This window comes from Sus scrofa, chromosome 3, assembly GCF_000003025.6.
Source record: "Sus scrofa isolate TJ Tabasco breed Duroc chromosome 3, Sscrofa11.1, whole genome shotgun sequence".
Lineage (NCBI taxonomy): Eukaryota > Metazoa > Chordata > Mammalia > Artiodactyla > Suidae > Sus > Sus scrofa.
Window position 1 is genome coordinate 103,473,870 of NC_010445.4, and position 20,097 is coordinate 103,493,966.

The window sequence follows — 20,097 nt, forward strand, 5'->3', positions numbered from 1 at the left end:
AGTAATGTTGGAACCTTAATATCTCATGTTCTCACCAGGGTTCTAACAAAAATTGAACAATAGGGATTTCCAAAACTGTATTACTGATTCATAAATGTATGGATTGTGCTCTGAGATGTAATATAAAGAGTCCTGAATATGAAGTTCTGGTGAAGCAGATGAAGGCTGATTGTGAAATAAAAATATATATAATTATTAGTGGAGTTGCCAGGCAATTTAATTAGATGTCTTGTTGCCTAGAGTTAGAAAAGAAGCCGATTATTTATTGATAATAATAAATAATAATACCACCACATATATTTGTGATTCTTCACAGTGTTTTTTCCTCCAACTTAAAAAATTACGGTAAAACCCAGAAACATAAAATTAGCTCTTAACCATTTTTAAGTGTACAATTCAGCAGGATTCAATATATTTATTATATGCTATCATCACCAATATCCATCTTGAGAACTCTGTCTTGTAAAATTGAAGCTCTTTGCCCATTAAACGACACCTCTGCATTCTCCCCTTTCCCTGGCCCTTGGCAACCACCATTCACCTTCTGTCTCTATGACTTTGACTCCTCTATGTACCTCATATAAATGGAATCATACAGCATTTTCTTTTTGTGCTTGGCGGATTTCAAATAGCATAATGTTCTTAAGGTTCTTTCAGATTGTAGCATATGTCAGAATTGTTCCTTTTTTAGGCTGAATAATATTCCATTGTATGTATATGCCACATTTTCCTCATCTATTTATCTGCTCATGGACACATGGGTTGCTTTTGTGTCTTAGTTTTTGTGAATAATGCTGCTATGTACATGGGTGTACAAATATTTGAGACCCTACTTTCAATTCTTTTGTGTGTGTATCTGGAAACGTAATTGCTAGATTATATGGTAATTCTATTCTTAATTTGTCTTGAAGAAGCGCCATGCTGTTTTTGAGTGGCTGTACCGTTTTACATCCTTACTAGCTTAATTGCACGTTTCTATATCCTCCCTAACAGTTGTTATTTTCCGATGAGTCATCCTAATGGGTATGAGATGGCATCTCATTGTAGTTTTGATTTGCATTTCCCTAATGCATAGTGATATTGAGCATCTTTTCAAATGCTTCTTGGCCCTTTGTATATTTCTAAAGATGAAGAAATTTCCTATTTGAGTCCTTTGTCCAATTTTTAATCAGTTTTAAAAAATTGTTGTTGAATATTAGATTATTATGTATTCTAGATATTAATCCCTTATCAGATATATAATTTGCAAATATTTTCTCCCATTTTATGCATTGCCTTTTTACTCTGTTCATAGTATCTTTTGGTGCACAAAATTTTAATTAATTAATTAATTAATTTTTATGGCCATACCCACAGCATATGGAATTTCCCGGGCTAGGGGTCAAATTGGAGCTGAAGCTGCCGGCCCACACCACAGTCATAGCAACATGGGATCCGAGCCACATCTATGACCTACACCACAGCTCCGGGCAAGGGTGGATCCTTAACCCACTGAGTGGGGCCAGGGATTGAACCTGCATCCTCATGGATACTAGTTGGGTTTGTTACCACTGAACCACAACGGGAACTCCTGGTGTACAAAATTTTTAAGTTTTCCTGAAATCCCATTTGTCTGTCTATTTTTTCTTTTGTTGTTTATACCTTTGGGTGTCATATCCAAGAAACTGCTGCCAAATCCAATGTTGTAAAGCTTTTGTACTATGTTTTCTTCTAAGAGTTTTATAGTTTTAGGTCTTACATTTAGATTTTTGATACATTTGAGTTAATTTTTGTGTGTGGTGTTAGGTAAGGATCCAACTTCTTTCTTTTACATGTGGATATCAATTTTTCCTGGTGCTGTTTGTTAAAGAGACTGCCTTTTGAATGGTCTTAGAAAAAAATCATTTGGCTATATATGTAGGATTAATTTTTAGGTCCTCTATTATGCTCCATTGGTAAGTATGTTTTTATCTATGCTAGTATCACACTGTTTTGATTACCATATAGCTTAATAAGTTTTTTAGATCAGAAACTGAGTCCTCCAGCTCTTTCTCTCTCTCTCTCTCTTTTTTTCAAGATTATTTTGGCTATTTGGGGTCTTTTGAGATTCCATATAAAATTTTTATTTTTATTTTCTATTTCTGCAAAAAATGTCATTGGGATTTTAATATTGTATTGAATCTGTAGATTGATATCTTAACAGTATTAGGTCATCTAATCCACGAATCTGGGGTATGTTTCTACTTATTTATTTATGTAATTTATTATTATTATTTTTTGGCTGTGCCTACAGCATGTGGAAGTTCCCGGGCCAGGGGGTCAAACCTGTGTCATAGCAGTGACCCAAGCTGCTACAGAGACAGCACCAGATCCTTAACCCACTGCACCACAAGAGAATTCCTGTTTCTACTTATTTGTGCTGCCTTTAGTTTCTTTCAGTAATTTTTTTTTTTTTTTTTTTTTTTTTGTCTTTTTGCCATTTCTAGGGCCACTCCTGCGGCATGTGGAGGTTCCCAGTCTAATCGGAGCTGTAGCTGCCGGCCTAGGCCAGAGCCACAGCAATGTGGGATCTGAGCCGCCTCTGCGACCCACACCACAGCTCACGGCAACGCCAGATCCGTAACCCACTGAGCGAGGCCAGGGATCGAACCTGCAACCTCGTGGTTCCTAGTCGGATTCGTTAACCACTGAGCCACAATGGGAACTCCATTTCAGTAATATTTTTTAGTTTTCATTGTACAAGTCTTTCACCTCCTTGGCTAAGTTCATTCCTAAGTATTTTATTCTTTTCAATGCTGCTGTAAATGGAAATGTTTTCTTCTTTTTCAGCTTGCTCATTGTTAGTATATAAATGCAACTGACTTTGTGTATGACTTTGTATCCTGCTACTTTGCTGAATTCATTTACTAGTTCTAACAATTTTGTTGTGGAATCTTTAGAATTCTCTCTATATAAGGTCATGTTGTCTGAAAACAGAGGTCATTTTATTTCTTCCTTTCTAGTTTGGATATCTTTTATTTCTTTTTCTTGTCTAACTGCTCTGACTTGAGCATCCAGTACTATGTTGAATTGAAGTGATTAAAGCAGGTGTCCTTGCCTTTTCCTGATCGTAGAGGAAAAGCTTTCAGTCTTTTACCATTGAGTATGAGATTTACTGTGAATTTTTTATATGTGGCTTCTATTACTCTGAGGTAGTTTTCTTCTACTCTTAGTTGAGTTTCTGGGTTTTTTTTTTTTCTTTTTTCTTTTTTGGCCACAACAATGTCATGTGAACATTCCCAGGCCAGGGATTGAACCTGCACCACAGTTGCAGCCTGCACCACAGATGTGGCAATGCCAGATCCTTAACCCACTGTTCCACATGGGAACTTCCTGTTGAGTTTTCTTTTTTTTCACCATGAAATGGTGTTGAATTTTATCAGTTACTTTTTCGGCATCAATTGAAATAATCGTGATTTTTCCCCCTTCATTCTGATCACATGGCATATTACATTAATTGATTTTTGTGTGTTTGACCATCCTTACTTACATTATAGGAATAAATCCCACTTGGTCATGGTATTTAATTGTCTTAATATGCTGGTGAATTCATTTTGCTAATATTTTGTTGAGGATTTTTTGCGTCAATGTTCATAAGGGATATTGTACTGATATGGGAAACTTGTTTTCTTTTCTTATAGTGTTTTTAGTTTGGTATCCGGATAATGCTGGCCTCATAGAATAACCTAACAAGTGTCCCTCTCGTTTTCTTTTTTTTTCTTTTTTTATTTTTTTGTCTTTTGTCTTTTTGTTGTTGTTGTTGTTGTTGTTGCTATTTCTTGGGCCCCTCCTGCGGCATATGGAGGTTCCCAGGCTAGGGGTCAAATCGGAGCTGTAGCCACTGGCCTACGCCAGAGCCACAGCAACGCGGGATCCAAGCCGCGTCTGCAACCTACACCACAGCTCACGGCAACGCCAGATCGTTAACCCACTGAGCAAGGGCAGGGACCGAACCCGCAACCTCATGGTTCCTAGTCGGATTCGTTAACCACTGCGCCACGACGAGAACTCCGTCCCTCTCATTTTCAATTCCTAGGAAAAGTTTGAGAAGGATTGGTGTTAGGTTTTTTTTTTTTTTTTTTTAAATGTTTAATAGAATTCACCAGTGAAGTCATCAGGTCCAGGGCTTTTTCTTGTTGCAAGATTTTTGATTACTGATTCATTCTCCTTACTAGTTATTGGTCTATTCAGATTTTCTATTCCTTCATAATTTAATCTTGGTAGGTTTTATGTTTCTAAGACTTTGTCCATTTCATCTAGATTGTCCAATTTTTTTGGTGTACAATTATTCATAGTACTCTCTTTTAATTTTTTTATTTCAACAACAGCGGTTGCTCTGGGAAAAGAGAACTGGGTGAGTGGTCATCAGAGCTGGGAGTGAGTTATGCAGTTTTGTTCTATTTAAATATTTACTCTGTGTGTGTATATTAGTAAATCAGAAATTAATAAAATGATCTGTTGAGAAGACAACATATACAGATAGTGCTGATAACAATGAGAAGCTATAGCAATCTCCTAACCCTCTACTTGCTCCTTGCTTCTCTCTCTTTTTTCTAATGGCCACACCTGCAGCATATGGAAGTTGCTGGGCTGGGAATTGAGTCTGAGTCACAGTATCCTTTAACCCACTGAAGTGGGCCAGGGATTGAACCCACACCTCCACAGGCACCTGAGCTGCTGCAGTCGGATTCTTAACCCACTGCACCACAGCCAGAAGTCCTGGTACTTGCTTTTCTTGGTCCAGGTCACTGTTCGCTCTGGTTGGAAAGGACCAGCTTCCTAAAGCATAGGTCTTTGCATTCACTCTCTTAGAATTCTTCTTCATAGTCCACTCATTCTGTGAAGAGTAAAGCCCAAATTCCTTAAGCGTGTTGAGATTCCATATAAATGTTTTATGTTTTTTTCTGTTTCTGCTGAAAAAAAATGTCATTGATGTTTTGATGTTGCATTTAATCTATAGATTACTTAAGATAGTATTGATATCTTAACAATATTAGGTCTGAAATGGCCCAATTTACCTTTTAAACCATCTCACTACAATTCTTTTCTATAATCCTCTCCTTTGACCCTAGACTTTTGGTCTTTCCTTTGCACCCTGGATGTCAGTGCCTTGGCTCATGATCTTACTAATGTTTTATTTAGAATATGTTACCACCCCTCATCTGCCTCTTACAAACGTTTCCATCTTAAGGTTCGCTCGTGGGCCAATTCTATGTTAACTCTCCCTGATTTCCTAAGGTCAAAGTTCATCTTCATTCATGCATGCATTTAATCATGCAAAAAAATTTTGGGTGTGAACCCTGTGCTAGGCAGAGAGGAAGAAGGTGCAGGTCCTATCATCAAGTTGCTTTGATCTTCTAGAAAGAAACCAATGCATACTTATCATAACTAACATCAAGCACATAGTAAGTGTCAGTAATATATTAACGCATTTAATCTTCACAAGAACCCAAAGAAGTAGGGGCTATTTCTGCCTTCATTTGAAAGGTAAGGAATTGGAGGCACACAGAGGTTAAGCACTTCACCCAAAGGTCACAAGGCAGGAAAGAAGAGGAGCTGGAATTCAAACCAGGCATTCTGAATGCAGAGGCCTCCTTGCATTTCACATCACTACTTACCATAGATGTTTCCTAATAAGCAAGTGCACTTCTCTCATCTGCGTCATGATTTACTTGGTCTGAGTTGGAATCAATATTATTTTAAAGCTCCCCAGGTTTAAAATACTCCCCGTGCAGCCAGAATCGAGAATCTCTGCTGTCAAGGATATGGCAGTGGCGAAGGGGTAGATGATTAAGTAGGCCTAGGGCATGAGGATTGGAAGGGGCTTAAATTCGTTTAACTGGCAAGTTGGAAAACAATGAATGGTGAGGGAAGGACAGTGGACTTCTTCACAGTCCACTCAGTCATCCTCATGGGGACAGAGGAGCTTCAGGAACTGGGGACTGCTGGGCCAGGCTGGGTGAGGAATCAGACTATTAGAGAGGAAAGAAGAGGCCATGTCAGCCTTGCGTGTCATGCCTAAAGAATGTGGAACTGATTCTTTAGGCAATAGGGAGACATGGAAGACTTAAAAATTATTTTTGCATTCATCATTTTTAATAAGCCCCCCAGAGGCTTACATGAGCCACTCAGTTGGAGCAAATCTGCCCTAGCTGATGTGTAGGATTTATGTAATGCCAGTGTTTGTCTGATCCACCATGCTACATGGGGGAGCATCTAACATACACTTTGTTCACAAGGCAGGAAGAGCCAGTGTTCATTTGGGAACATTTAATACTTATGAGAGGCTTGTGCTGTGTTTTTAAAATGCCAGAAATCCCTTGAGGACAGACATCTCTGAATGGGGAGAGGCCACATCTGCAGCCTTACTTTCTTCATCTCTGCCTGATATAAAGCCTTGGCCATTTGTCAGTGGCTGTGGGTTGATCTGGTGAAGATGGAAAAAGGAAGGCTGTCACTAAGAGGGGCCTTTACAACGTGGAGGTGGCCCCAACCTGCATATAAAACTTTCTACAGATCCTATTCCTCTGGGCTAGGCCCATGACACTGCATTTCCTGTTGCCATGACACCAGTGGTAACTATGATAATCCCCGGGATTCTGAGAAGGAGAGAGAGAGTGAGCTGGAGAGGACTGTGGTTTCTCTTTTTTTCTTCTCTTTCCAATTCTTCCCTTCTTTTATCTATAAGAAATTGCAAAAGAAAAGTGCAGGCCAAATAGGCTAGGAAGGCAAGGGAATTTTTGCCTTTTATTGATATGCTGGCTCCTAAGGATGCACCAGGCTCCTTGAAGATGTGTCCTGAGCCAAGCTCTCTGGACTGTTGGTTGCCTAAGCAGAGCACCCACTTCCCCACTTCCTCCTTCATAACACAACCCAAGTTGGCGAAGGGAATAAATATAGCCGGGGGCTCAGAGGAAGCTGGTCTATCCCTAGCTCCTGGTTCCAAGTCTATACCAAGAACATATATATATTTATTTCACGTTACTTGTGACCACTTTGGGACCACAGCCTTGACCCTGTCCACATAGGGCCCTCTCCGATGGATCATGTGGTCGAGGGTGGGCTGTGTTCTAAGGTATATAGGTATATAGGGCTGTGTCCTGAGGATAGACAGAAAAGGAAACATTTAATCTTATGTTTTTCAGAGCAAGGTTGCCTCTTTTGGAGGAAATGAACAAGAGAGCAGGATGTTTCAGATATGCTGGCAGCCATGTTGTGACCATGAGGCAAGTTAGTGTGAGGAAAAAGCCAGCACAAAAAGGAGTGAATCATGGAGAAATGGAGCTGGAGCTCTGTCTTGTGCTTAAGGCTGGGCCCTCCTATGGACCACCTATTATGTGAGAAAATAAACTCCCTTTCATTTGGGCTTGCCCCTGAAAGATTATTCCTGACTGCTTTCTAACTCACAGTGCCTGTCCATACAGTGGATTCAACTAGGGTAGTCTGTAATTATATAGGCTTACATCAGAATCTGCAGCATGTTTTCTCAATAATTCTCTCATCCAAACCACCTAAGAACCTCTTGAGGCAGTAGATGGACATTGTTATTCCCATAATTCAGAGCAGTGAAGTGACTTGCCTAAGGGCACACAGCTCAGATCTGCTCTATTTTAGTCTTGTGCTCTTTTTACTATATCAAGTTCCTCATGTGACTGTTTCTATAAATTCCAAGCTATTCTATAATTTATTATATAATATTATAAAATTATTAATATAATTATTATTATAACATTATTTTACTCATTTATATATGTCTTTCACTTTTAAAAGACTGGTTACATCTATAATTTCACAAAACCCTTGAAGTAAGTGGCTCAGATGCTAACACTTGCTAAAAGTAAGGGACCCATAGTCAGAAGCTTATGATCTGGCAAAAACAAACAAACAAAAAAACTTAGGAGTTCCCATTATAGTGCAGTGGAAATGAATCTGACTAGTACCCATGAGGATGAGTGTTTGATCCCTGGCCTCGCTCAGTGGCTTAAGGATCTGGAATTGCCGTGAGCTGTGATATATGTTGCAGATCTCACGGCTCGTATCTCACGTTGCCGTGGCTATGGTGTAGCCTGGCAGCTGCAGCTCTGATTTGATTCCTAGCCCAGGAATTTCCATATGCCATGGGTGTGGCCCTAAAAAGCAAAATAAATAAATTAAAAAAAAATGCCAATCAAGATCTTTCTTGGGACTTTGGAAATCAGGTCCTTGAAAACTGGGAGCTAAGCTGAAGGCAAGGAAGAGATGGAGGAAAGAAATTGTGTGGCCATGGGAGAACCGGGGTGGGCAGATGCTTTAGCTCCTGGCCACTTCCCAGGTCCCATTTCCAGGCTGAAGGAGGCCCAGCTAGGCCTGGCCTTAGGTACAAGACATAGATGTTTCTGGGTCCTTTTATTCCAGCCAGTTTGAGCTGGTTTCTGTCCCTGAGTCTTTGATCAAAATGTTTTTCATGCTTATTGTTTAGTTGTGTCCTGTTTCCCTGGAATGATTGGGAGGGAAATGACAGGTAAAATGAAAAGGCCGCCTGTGCTTGCCTTGTAGTAGCCTTGAAGCAGGCAACTCTAGAGAAGGCTTATCCAACTCTAGAGCCAGGCTCTGGGAAGAAACATGGCAAAGAATCCCATGACCTGGGCCAGCCCCTGAGAAAGGGAAACCAGCCTGTGTGCCTGGGATGCGCTGGCAGGACAAAATGGGAGAGGGAGAACTTTCGGTCCTGCCGCCGTCAGAATGTCCCTGTGGAGTTCCGCATGTACTTAGGACCATGGTTCACAAGCCAAGGTGATTTTGCTCCCCCTCCCCCCCCAGGAAGGACTCATCGATGTTTGAAAACATTTTTGGTTGTTATAACTTGGGATGGGAGATACTATGACATCTAGTGGGTAGAGGCCAGGGATGCTGCTGAACCTTCTGTGCACACGGGACAGTCCCCACAACAAAGAATTATCTGGCCCGACATCCTGATAGTGTCAAGGTTGAGAAACTCTGATTTATAAGAATATCTATTTTTCAGTGTATGTATCAGCATCTTATGCTTATTGATGTTCCAGTCTAGGAACTTTTCCATAGATGTTATAGGTAATTTTTTTGGAGGACTCAAGGGTGAACTACTCAGGATCCCTTTCTCCAGGATGACTGTTGATCATGACATCAGTCAGGGCAAATCCTTAGGCAAAGCTAGTCATTGCTGGGCAGGGGAGTAGATTAAAAAGAGCTGGTGCATGTGTTTGATGAGGGATATACGCCTGTGCCATTAGGTTCATTGATCCATGTGGCCTGTTCCGACATGTCACAAAAGCCAGGAGAGAAAGCCTTTCTGGGGCGTGTGTTTCAGACCCTTCTTTTGTACCTCATTAAGAACCTGACATATGGTAATGCTTACCACATCCACAAAGGCTTCGACCAATAGTGATTTCTAGTGAGACTGCAAACAGTAATTACGTTTCTGAAGTGGTAGTTTAGATCTTATATTGCCAGTGGCAAAAAATACTAGTTTGCAGGCCTGCCCCCAAATGAGCTCTAAAGAACTCCTTCCAAGAGTTATTTATCCTCCGTAATGGAAGGGAGGGTGAGGGGCCGTAAGTCTGGGGGAGGGGAGAGGATCTCAAAACCAGGTGGACCCTGACTGCCCCTCTTAGTTACTCTGGAAACTGTTCTTGGTTTAAAAGATTCTCCTGGAAGCTTTGGGAGATGCGTTTCTCTCATCAGAAGCCTCTTTACCTAATGTGTTTGACACCGTGGATCAGCCCTGCCTCCTCCCAGGGACTCGGGCTCTGAAGTTTGTGGTTGCCAAGGGGCCGGCCACTGTGAGTCTGGAGCTGGGTACTTGGTTCAGTCCAGCTGTGATCCCCAGAGCCTCAGCTGGCCTGGACGCTCTGTGCTTTTTGGGCTGCCTTCAATTCTGAGGCCCAGAAAAACATTTTTGAGTCTGGCACAGCCTTCCCGCTGAGGTAGGAAGGAAGATGAGGGTGTGTCTGCAAGACCCACAGGGTCTGCCCATCGGCCTCTCGGTAAAGAGGGGGTTCATCTCAGCTCTCCCCCCGAGGTGGAGAGGCTGGCGTGGGCTGCGGGTCAGAGTGCATTCCTCAATCCCAGCAACCGCAGGCCAGGGAAGACGAGGGCGTGGAGGAGGGCGGTGACTGCGGCCCAGCTGTCCAGGGCTGTGGAGGATTAAGCCCCAGAAATTGGCGGGGGCCAGCAGAAAGGGAGTCCTTTAGAAGCAGAAGACCCAGCTCTCCAAAGGGAGCCGTGTAGCCTCGGGCTCTAGAGGCCTCTCGGGCAGCTCTCAGCTTGGGTGAAGCCTTCGAACCCCTCCAAGTCCCTCCTGCTCGTTGCAGCTGAGCTGTCTAGTGGCCTATTGCATGAGGTGGGATTGGCCCTTTGTTCCTCTTCAAGGAAAGTCTTCGAAGTTTAGAGTCCCTTCCAACAGTAACAGCTATCATTTGTTGAAAGCTCAACTGCTACACACGGCACTCGTGTGGTTTTATTTAAAGTGGTGATCCTATCATGTAAGTATTTTCGTGCCCATTTTCCAGGGTAGGAAATTGAGGCTCAGAACTTGAGTAAGCGGTCCAACTCTAGTAAGCTATAAGTCATAGAGAGAATATGTAGCAGAACCAGAATTCCATTCCAGGCCTCCAACGTTTTTACCACTCTCCCGTTTTACCACTCTGTAAGATGGTTTTACCTTCCTTTTTGTCTTGACAGTCTATCCAAAGCTCTTTGGAAAAGCTCTGTTGATAATAGTTAAGATGCACACTGTGAAATACATACAATTGTGTGATAAAATTGTCTTAGTTTTTTTAAAGTTTTTTTTTTTTTGAGTCATACTTGGGCTTGAACTCGTACGCAGCTTCCTCTCTCCCAAATGTTATTTAGGGTAAAGTGATGCACCAGGCATATTTTTAAGTTTAACCAGGCATAACACACCCATCTAAATAAACATTTGAGAGTATTGTAATTGGCTGTGTAACGGGATGTTAAAATAGGATGATCCTTTGTCTTAGTTTCAGCTGAATGAAGTGCCAACTCCTTCCGTGCTCGAAGTTCTTGAGGCTTCTCTCACCATTGCCTGACGTGGGTGGGAGTGGGGACAGCACCAACTCCCCTTCTGCATCTGGGGAGGGAGAGGAGGGGGGAGAATGCCAACAACTTTTCCTCCAACGACTTGCTCAGTTTCTACAACCACTTGCGTTGTCTGGAGGGAGGCAAACAGCTGGAGGTCCCGGTTCTTGGTTATTTCCTTGAGAAGTCCAGCTTGGATGCCCTGTGACCCCGGTTAAAATGACTGATTGGTTCTGTGCCTCAGGCTTGAGGGCACAGAGGACTGATGTTTGACTCCTGATTAAGATAGGACAGTGAATAGCTCGTGGAAATAAGACTCCCTGAGTGAGAGTCAGCCCGTGGTTGCTTTAGGTCCTGCCCAAGCCTGGTACCGGGAGGGCTCAGTAGCTGGAGGTCAGCCACCAGTTGCTCAGAGGCTGAGGGAGGAACTGTAAATCCCCAGCCAGAGCAGACTCATATGTAATGACACCTGGGAACTGCAGGTGAGGGGTCCCCAGCAAAGTGGGGGGCATCTCTGAAGAACCCTTGGCAATGCTTCCATGGGGACAAGAAACCCCTGTACACACCTGCCAAGCCCAAGGGAACAGTAACAACCAGTTACCTTTTTCTTTCCTCTCTGTGTCCTCTTCAGTTCTGGGTAGGAAGAGACTACCATTAGCAGCCAAGGGGAAGAGAGGTAAAGGTTCAAAGCAGAGAAGGAGAGAATACAGTCATGCCCCTTCCCCATGGCAGAAAGCAAGCCTGGGGTGGGCAGTGAAACTGTGGATGCTCTTTTTAAGTTTTTAAGTATTACCTGGGTCTTACCTCCATATTAGTGACTAAACTGAGCTTATTTGGGGGTGTAACGTGAGCATGCTCTTTTTGTTTTTGGCTACAGCCCTAGCATTTGGGAGTTCCTGGGCTAGGGATCAAACCCGCGCCATAGCTGTAACCAGAGCCACAGTAGTGACCATGCCAGGTCCTTAACCCTCTGTGCTACCAGGGAACTCTGAGTGTGGTCTGCAATATTAAAGGACCTACTCAAGATTTCGTCCCTGGCAGAGGCTGAAACTGTCCACAGATAGCGTGTGAGTGAACACTGGGGGCGTCTAGGGGAAATCCAGAGGAGTGTTAGGATGGTGCCCTCTGTCTCTGCTTTCCAAAGCATACCCCAGATCTCACCTCTTTTCTTCCTCACTCGGCCTCCCAGGCATGGTCCTACCTCAGGGCCTTTGCATTCGCTCTTCCCCCAGGTATCCACACGGATTGCTCCCTGGCTTCCGTCATCTCTCCCCCCATTTAAATGTCCCTTACTCAGACATTTGTTTACTCACCCAATGCAAACTATCACTGCTCTGTCCAGCCCCCTTATCCTACTTAAGTTTTTCGCAGCCCATTTCACCGCCAGATCTCATATGTGTGTTTGTTGGTTGTGTGGTCCCAAACTAGCACCTCTAGGAGAATGGAGACTATTCTGTTCATGATTCTTCCCAAGCACATAGAATGGTGGGTGGCATGGGGCGGTGGCCCAATGCATACTTGCTTTGCTGTCATTGAGTATCTCTGCTTTCCCAGATTCCTTTAACCGTTCGGATCTACTCACAGTATAATAAAAGTGAATCCAGCCCTGGCAAGCTAGCTTGTACCTTTATGTCCAAAGCATGTTTTCTGTCTGGGGTACAAAGGAGCCCAGAGGAAGGAATGCCCTTTGCATTGAGATGCCATTGACCTGATCCCTTGGAAACGATCCATTGGGTTCCCCCAAAGGAATCGATTTTCTTTTCTTTTTGTTTCTGAGAAGAAAGAATGCAGGCTCAGAATTCCTTCTCTCTATAGCCTTAAGGGTGATTTTTATGAATTTTCCCCACATGTCCACACAAAACTTTAGCTTTTTTCTTGCTAAGGGAAAGAATTTGAGAAATTTTTACTAGAGTCTTGTCCATGTGGAGACCCTTATCAAGGAAAGTGATTTTCTGAAGTAGTCTGAAGCTTAAGGCAGTACGAGTCTTTCTGTGACTCGCTGCCAACCTAACCCTAGCGGGAAGTTAAAGAACGCCTTTCGGGGGTTGGCTACTCACAGACCTTGATAATGAGGTCAGCTCCTTGGCCTTCCCCCTCAGAGTCAGGTCTTCGCAACACACCTGAAAAGTGATTCTTAAGTCAGGCAATTATTCAAGAATGACAGAAATAAAAACCTCCCTTCCTGACAGCCTTCTCCTGTGACTTCCTTGTCTCTACTCCCTTCCATCGGTATTCCTGGGGAGGCTATACCTCAAGGAGGAGTGATTTTTTTTTTAGAAATATGACTGGGCTTGAAAATGATATTTTCAGGGATGGCAAAGGTTGATTTTGTGCAGTGATAGAAAAACCAGGAGCATGTGTAATTGTTGCCTGGTGGGTTAAGAACGTCATCTCTGAAAATATCCTGCTTGGGTTTGAAGTTGAGCTCCATCATTTAGTGGCTGGGTGAGCCTGGACAACTTCCTTCTCTGTGTCTCAGTTTTCTTATCTGTGTAATGGGAATCATAACAACTCATCTGCTGTAGTAGCTCTTAGGATTAAATGAGTTAATATATGAAAAGGGCTTAGAACAGTGCCTGGTACCTAAAACTAACTTTGTAAGTGTTGGCAATAATTATTATTATTATTGTTGGAGTGGTGATTTATCATGATAACAATATCATCATCATCATTCTTATAACCATCCTCTTGCAAAACATGACCCATTAAGACTTTAGGACTTTAATAGCGGTGAAGCAACCAGTTAAATCTCTCTCAGTAAGATTATGCTAGGATTAGCCATAACTTGATTTTAGGGTTCTTGGTGAAGGAACCATGACTTTATGACTAGCCTTGGGCTAAATTTTTCTATGGCCCCTGAAGGGGAACAGTTCTGTAGTTTTGTTCCTTCTTTGCTCAGAGATTTGTAGGGATCATTAGCCCATTCTCATGAAAACTTCCTAGACGACTGCAGGACCACTGGCCCCATCGAATGGCTAAGGAATGATACCTAGCATTCTTAAGAATTGAAAAAAGGATCTCACGAAGTGATAATGAAGCAGAAGTAAGCTTAAATATTATTTAAAATGCTAAGACCAGAATCAAACACCTTGAATGTAAACCAAATGCATTTTTTTGGGGGGGTGGGGGGCGGTTGTTTCAAGACCCTGGCTTGTGGATTTGACTGAGGAAGGATTTTGGCATCTGTCATCCCAGTTCACCCTTCTCCCGCAGGGTGTAAGCACTGGAGGAATGAGACCTGGATTCCAGCCCAGTCACAACATCTGCCCTGGGCAGGATTTGCCTTTTGCAGGTTGCAGCACGATGTGCAGCCTTTATGGGCCTCACCTCAAAGCGTCGCCTGCCTGGGGCCTGCTCTGTGCTCTTCCCAGGCAGCGAGAGCCTTTCCTTCCGAGGGGCAGTCTCTCAGGGTTTCTTTAAGGTTTGCCGTCTGTTGAAGCGGAAACGTTTTCGAGTTGATTAAAAACAAATTCTGAACCCAGTATCCACAACTGTTTTGGGGATGAGGTAACCATAGGAAAATGTGATCAACAAAGCTTAAGTTGTCTTTGCCCTACTGTGAAGACGATGTTGGCCCTTTACCTCCTGGTCTATAAACAGGAATTCACCTAGATGATCTTAGACTGACTTAAATTTGTTTGTGTGTGTGTATCTTTCTTTAATTGAAACTTCCAATTGGTTCTTTTTAATGTTTCCTTTTTTTTTTTTTTTAATCTCTTCGTTGGACTGATTTTTCTTCTCCTGACTTGGTTAGGATATTTACCTGTGTTCTCTTGTGGCGCTCTGAACATCTTTAGAATTATTTTGAATTCTTTGTCAAGCCGTTCATGTGTCTCCATTTCTTTGGGGTCAGTTACTGAAGTTTTACTGTATTTTTCTTGGTGGCATCCTGTTTCTCTGATGCTACATAGCTTTGTGTGATGCATACTCGTTTGAAGAAGCAATCACCTCTCTCAGACATCAGGGACTGACGTCTGTGAGGAAAGATCTTCCCCAGCGGGAGGGGGCACACTGGAACGTGCTGTGACCCAGGTCAAGTGCTGTAGGGTCAAGGATGGTGGCTTGTGTTAGCTTCAGGTCCAAAGAGGTGTGATAGTTTGACAGCTTAAGTCACAGTGTCAACATTGTGGTCCCTGGAGAGAACTGTGTCAGATCCACAGTAGCTGCAAAGGCTGTTGGGGTCCTCAGTGGTGCCTTCAGGTCAGGTAGAAGTGGTGACTGGAGCTGGCGGTAACCGTTCCACTGTGGGACCAGTTGCAGACATACATGTAGGGGTGAGCGCCAGGGTCAGCATTAAGGGCTGGGACTAACTTTGGGTGCCCTAGCAGCTGTGGGGCCCCTGGCTGTCAGCATGCACTCCTGTGGCTGCAGGGTCTCACCACAGGTTGCACACAGCAGTAGAGTCTGGCAGTGGGAGTTGGGTTGGCGGGGTGCAGGTGCACAGCTGGAGGGCTAATTGCAAGGGAGCCTGGCAGTGTAGGCCAGTGTAGGAGTCAGGGCTCTGGCTGTCTGTGTGCATTCCTGTGCCTTAATTCAAATGTAAGAACAGGCGCTATCAAAAAGACATTTCTGATGGGTAGCCTAGATTTGCCCTGCTCTATCACTCTGGTCTATCACTCCCTTCTTACTCCATTCTCTGCAGGAGCTGAAGCTGCTCACTGCCACTTGCACGAGAGAATTTCATGCCCATAAAAGCCAGCAAGTTCCCTTTGCACTTCTCTCTCTCACCATATGTGTGTTCAGGGCCAGGAATTTTACCGCCTTCTGCAAACCACGGGCAGACACGTGTTTAGGCAGCCAGAGGGGGACATTTGGGGTGTCTCAAAATACAAACATCACAGAAGTTGCTCTCTCACTGATGGATTGATTAGCTCAGATTCTCTGGATAAAGAGATGGCAATGAATTTCTAATAATTACATTCATATCCCATAGTTCCACATATGTATTTGTTTCCTACATCCAACATATTAATGTTTAAAAGTTTGAAGAGGATTGCAAATAATGTTTCACAGCTGACCTGATTCCTTCATTCCAGTCCCATACGATAAAAAATTACTTGCTAACATTTGGGTACTGACAGTTGTACCAGGCACCACTTGAAGCTTTTTGCCACAACTCTGTGAGGTAACCACTAATGAAAGACCCTTTTTACAGATGAGAAACCTGAGGCCCAGAGGGTTTACAAAACTGCCAAAGTTAACACATTTAAAAAGTGGCAGAGCCTCCTGCCTGCCTACAGGATCCATGGCCTAGGAAGGCTACTTAGCCTTGGCCTTGCCTTAAATTTGGATATTTGACATTATCTCCACTTGAGGTTATAGAGGCATAGAGATATACCATAGAACTGAAGGAAGTCTGTCTTACCACTTGAATCACACTGTTCTCAGTATACTATGGATAAATACGTATAAATAGATATGTATATATATATATGTATAAATATATATATAGATATATAGATATATAAAAATATATAAATATATAAAATATATATAAATAGATATGATAGATATGTATAAATATGCATACACACATATATATGTATATACACACAACTATTTTTACGTTAATGTAAAAATTGTTACTTTTCAATTTTGTACATATTTACAGTCTTAGGTACACATAAACATTTTAAGCATATCATAGGTTCCATGACCCTGTTTTGATTTTGTAGTTTATGGAGAGTCTTACCAGTGACATTGGTCTGTTGAGAGCATAGAATCATAAGATTAGAGGGAAAACTTAGAAACTCTCTTATCCAACTTCTTCATTTCATTTGTGAAGAAATGGAGAAACAGAGATGTTGAGTAACCTCCCCAAGGTCACACAGCTAGAAAGCCCTTCCACTGACAGATTGGCCTGTGTGCTCTGTCGTGTACCCACTGCTCTTGATACCTGGCTCATGCCTCCAATTTAGCAAAGAGAAGAGAAGTGACACACATGGGCATGGATAATGGGGACATCCTGGAGGCCACGAAACATTTATTTTACAACCAGTCATTCCTTCCCATGCATCTTTGTTTTTTTAGGAATATGTGGGAAAAATGATTCTATTTCTTTAGAATTTTTTACATTTCAAAACCCTTTTAAAACCGAGAATCACTATTGAACCTCAAGACCATCCTGGGAAGGGGTGTACACAGGCATTGCTCTTTCTGTTTTTCAGATGAGGAAACACAAGTCAAAAGCTGTTACACACCTTTTCTGAGGTAGCATGGCTAGGTAGTGGGCTGAGCTGTTACTGCAATTTAGGACTCTTGGCTTGGGACCTGAGCCTGGACGGCACTGCTTTCCCATATACAGTATGTCTTAGAGGAATTATAGAGTAGAACAGCACAAGCATTTTTGTTCTCTTGATGCTATTCATAAACCATTCTCAAACCCAGTGTATTTTCTCTGAAAGAAACTATTCTTCATGTGATCAGCAACTTGGCAAAAAAGATAATTAGATCTTCTAAACGCTATTCATAAAGTAAACGCTATGTCAGGATAGATATTAAGCATTTCCAAAGTTCCTAACGTATTTCCTTTCAGTGGGGAGGTGTAAGATATATTTAAATGAAGCTTACTCTGGGAAACTAGCATATTGCAATTAAAAATGCAGCCCTTGTCGTCTTGCAATTCTTTGTCGAAAGCCCTTTTACAAAAGAGGGTATTTTAATTCAATAAATAAAAGACAGACACTTCCAGCTTTCCTATGGGCGGAGTAGCTGCTGCTTGAAGCTCACACATACAACAGAGAAAATACACAAACAAATAGTATTTGATCTTGCCTTGCTGCAGGCTGTTTTCATCTTTCAAGAGACGGAGGGAAAAACCACCTCAGAACTTTACCACCGAAACTTCCAAATTTATTGCAACACAACGTAATGGCAAAATGCTATTTTCTTAGTGCTCCCATTTTGGAATAACCACCATGGCCAAGAATGCCTGGTTTTATATTTACAATAAATCCAAAGAAAATCTTGAATTCCACTCTCGATTTGGGGATGGCAAAGATGCCGTGGGTTGTTAGGAGCAAATCATTGAGTCTAATTATTCAATTTTATCCTCTCTGTTTAACCTGAGCTCAAGGCATTTATTTCATGTTTATACTGGTTTAACACAAATCATGATTAAAAGAGATTTGGTATCCTGTTTCCCTGTGCAAATTTGGGCTACAATAGTAGACTTAACAATGCCAGCCCTTACTTGGGCTTATCAGTTAAAGAAGCATTCAGACTAAGAAAACACTTCCAGTGTAAACAAGATACAGAAATGCACATCTAGCCACATTCCTCTGAGATCTGTCTGAATAGAGAGAAGTATAGATCTATACTAAATCATTTCTGTTTTAATTTCACATACAAGTGCCCATTTCTGCTTTTCATACATTGCAATAAACAGTTTGTTATGTTGCTGTTGCATTCCATGTAGGAAGTAAGTGATAAACAAGAACAAGGTAATAGACTTAAATGTACTTTAAAGTTCTGCACAAATGTAATACCTTTCAGCTTATTTAACCACATTTAAGTTGCTTTAAAGCTACAGCAAAAATCTTGTTCTAATCTTGTCTCAGCACTATTTATTTATAGTTGATATATATATATAGATATATATTAGTTTTCAAGGATGTCAATTACCACCCAATCTGATCTCAATTCTCCTGAGACCAAAATTTTGTACAGACTCATTACTTGGTCAAGGGATGTATTCTAGTTTCTAAATGATAAATACATTTTCATGTATTCATAACAAGGAGCGGAAAGCAAACTATATAGGTTAGTAATTCATTAGACATACCTTGTTTGAAGACAGCAAATTTTTTTTTCAAAAATTTTCCACCACACTGAATGGATATTCTTTTTTCCTTAAGCTGTTCTGCATCACAAATCCCATCCAAATTATTCTAAAGAAGAAACAAGAAGTCCAAGCACCTTTTCTCTTCTGAGAGAAGCTAATCAAACATTCCCATCAACCTCTCAGCACTTTGAAAAGCACATTTACACCACGCACACGCACACACACACACACACTCACACACACTGCTTCTCACACTGGTTTTTAGTGCTGAATTAGGCGGTCCTCTTTCAAATTTCCACTCCCACTTGCCTTTTTTTTTTTTTTTTTTTAAGGATTTCTAAATATTCTTTTCTAGCCCAAAGTACACAATTTCAGTAAGCAAATTCTACAATTAGGAATTCTTAAACGTAATAAAGAAGCACATAGATAATATGGAAGATTAAAAATACACTTTAAAATTGCCCTAAGCAGAGTAGTTAAATTTTCTCTTTCTTTTTCAAATGCTAGCAGACAGCTGGATTAAACTGCATAAAGAAAGAAAACTGTGTAAACACTACCGAGCTGATTCTACTGGACTCTCACTTTTGGAGTAAAAATACTTTTCCTCCACAGTAAAGCTATTTTTTGGGTTTAGTTCACTTCGGTCCTTTCTGCATTTTGGCAAGAATGGAATGACTCTCGACTATGCTGCCGGGAACAGGACACAAGATAATAACAGTGGGAAGCAAAACCTGGCTCCTGTTTCAAAACACTAATGATGGATAGCTCACATTATAAGTGAAATCTGCTGGATTTAGTGATTTACATATTAGTGTCATCAATTAAATTGAAGGGATTCAGACCTAAAACATACATTAGCGTATCACAGCATCTTAAAAACAGACCATAAAAAAGTACATCTGGCAGTCCTTGAGATTCAGATGTTTATCGGTATGACAGAGCTGCTTCCTTCCAGCAGGGCTGGGGGGAGCACAGGGCCCATCCTCTGCCTGTGGGCTCTGGGCTCACCCAGCCCCACCCAAGGAAGAGAAGCTTCCCCACTAGCAAGCAGCCTGGGGACTGCTCCTTACTTAAGATTATGTTTGAATCTTTTCCCCCTTCCATTTGGTTCTGCATTTAAATTATTTCTCAGTCCTGGTTTTTTTCTCCACAAAATCCTGAGCCGAGATCCATTAGTGGTCAGGGTGGTGCTGCCATAGGGAGGATGGCCTGTCCCACCCTTTGAGTCAGGGGAGGTTTGA

General features: G+C 42.0%; 1 protein-coding gene and 1 long non-coding RNA gene across 6 annotated transcripts in view; one reads left to right on the top strand and one right to left on the bottom strand.

Moving 5' to 3' along the window:
- The window catches only part of VIT (vitrin), a 113,863-nt gene extending 94,743 nt beyond the window's left edge, over positions 1-19,120 (bottom strand). For 3 of the 5 annotated variants that reach the window (XM_021087636.1, XM_013996220.2, XM_013996219.2), the window contains exon 1: positions 18,857-19,119. The gene's annotated coding sequence lies outside the window, so the exon portion shown is untranslated. Of the gene's footprint in view, positions 1-13,134; positions 13,194-18,856 lie in introns of all 5 variants that reach the window. The other 2 variants (XM_021087634.1, XM_021087635.1) reach the window with 2 other exon arrangements.
- Positions 1-20,097, top strand: part of LOC110260034 — a 61,292-nt gene that overhangs the window by 27,174 nt on the left and 14,021 nt on the right. The window lies entirely within an intron of this gene.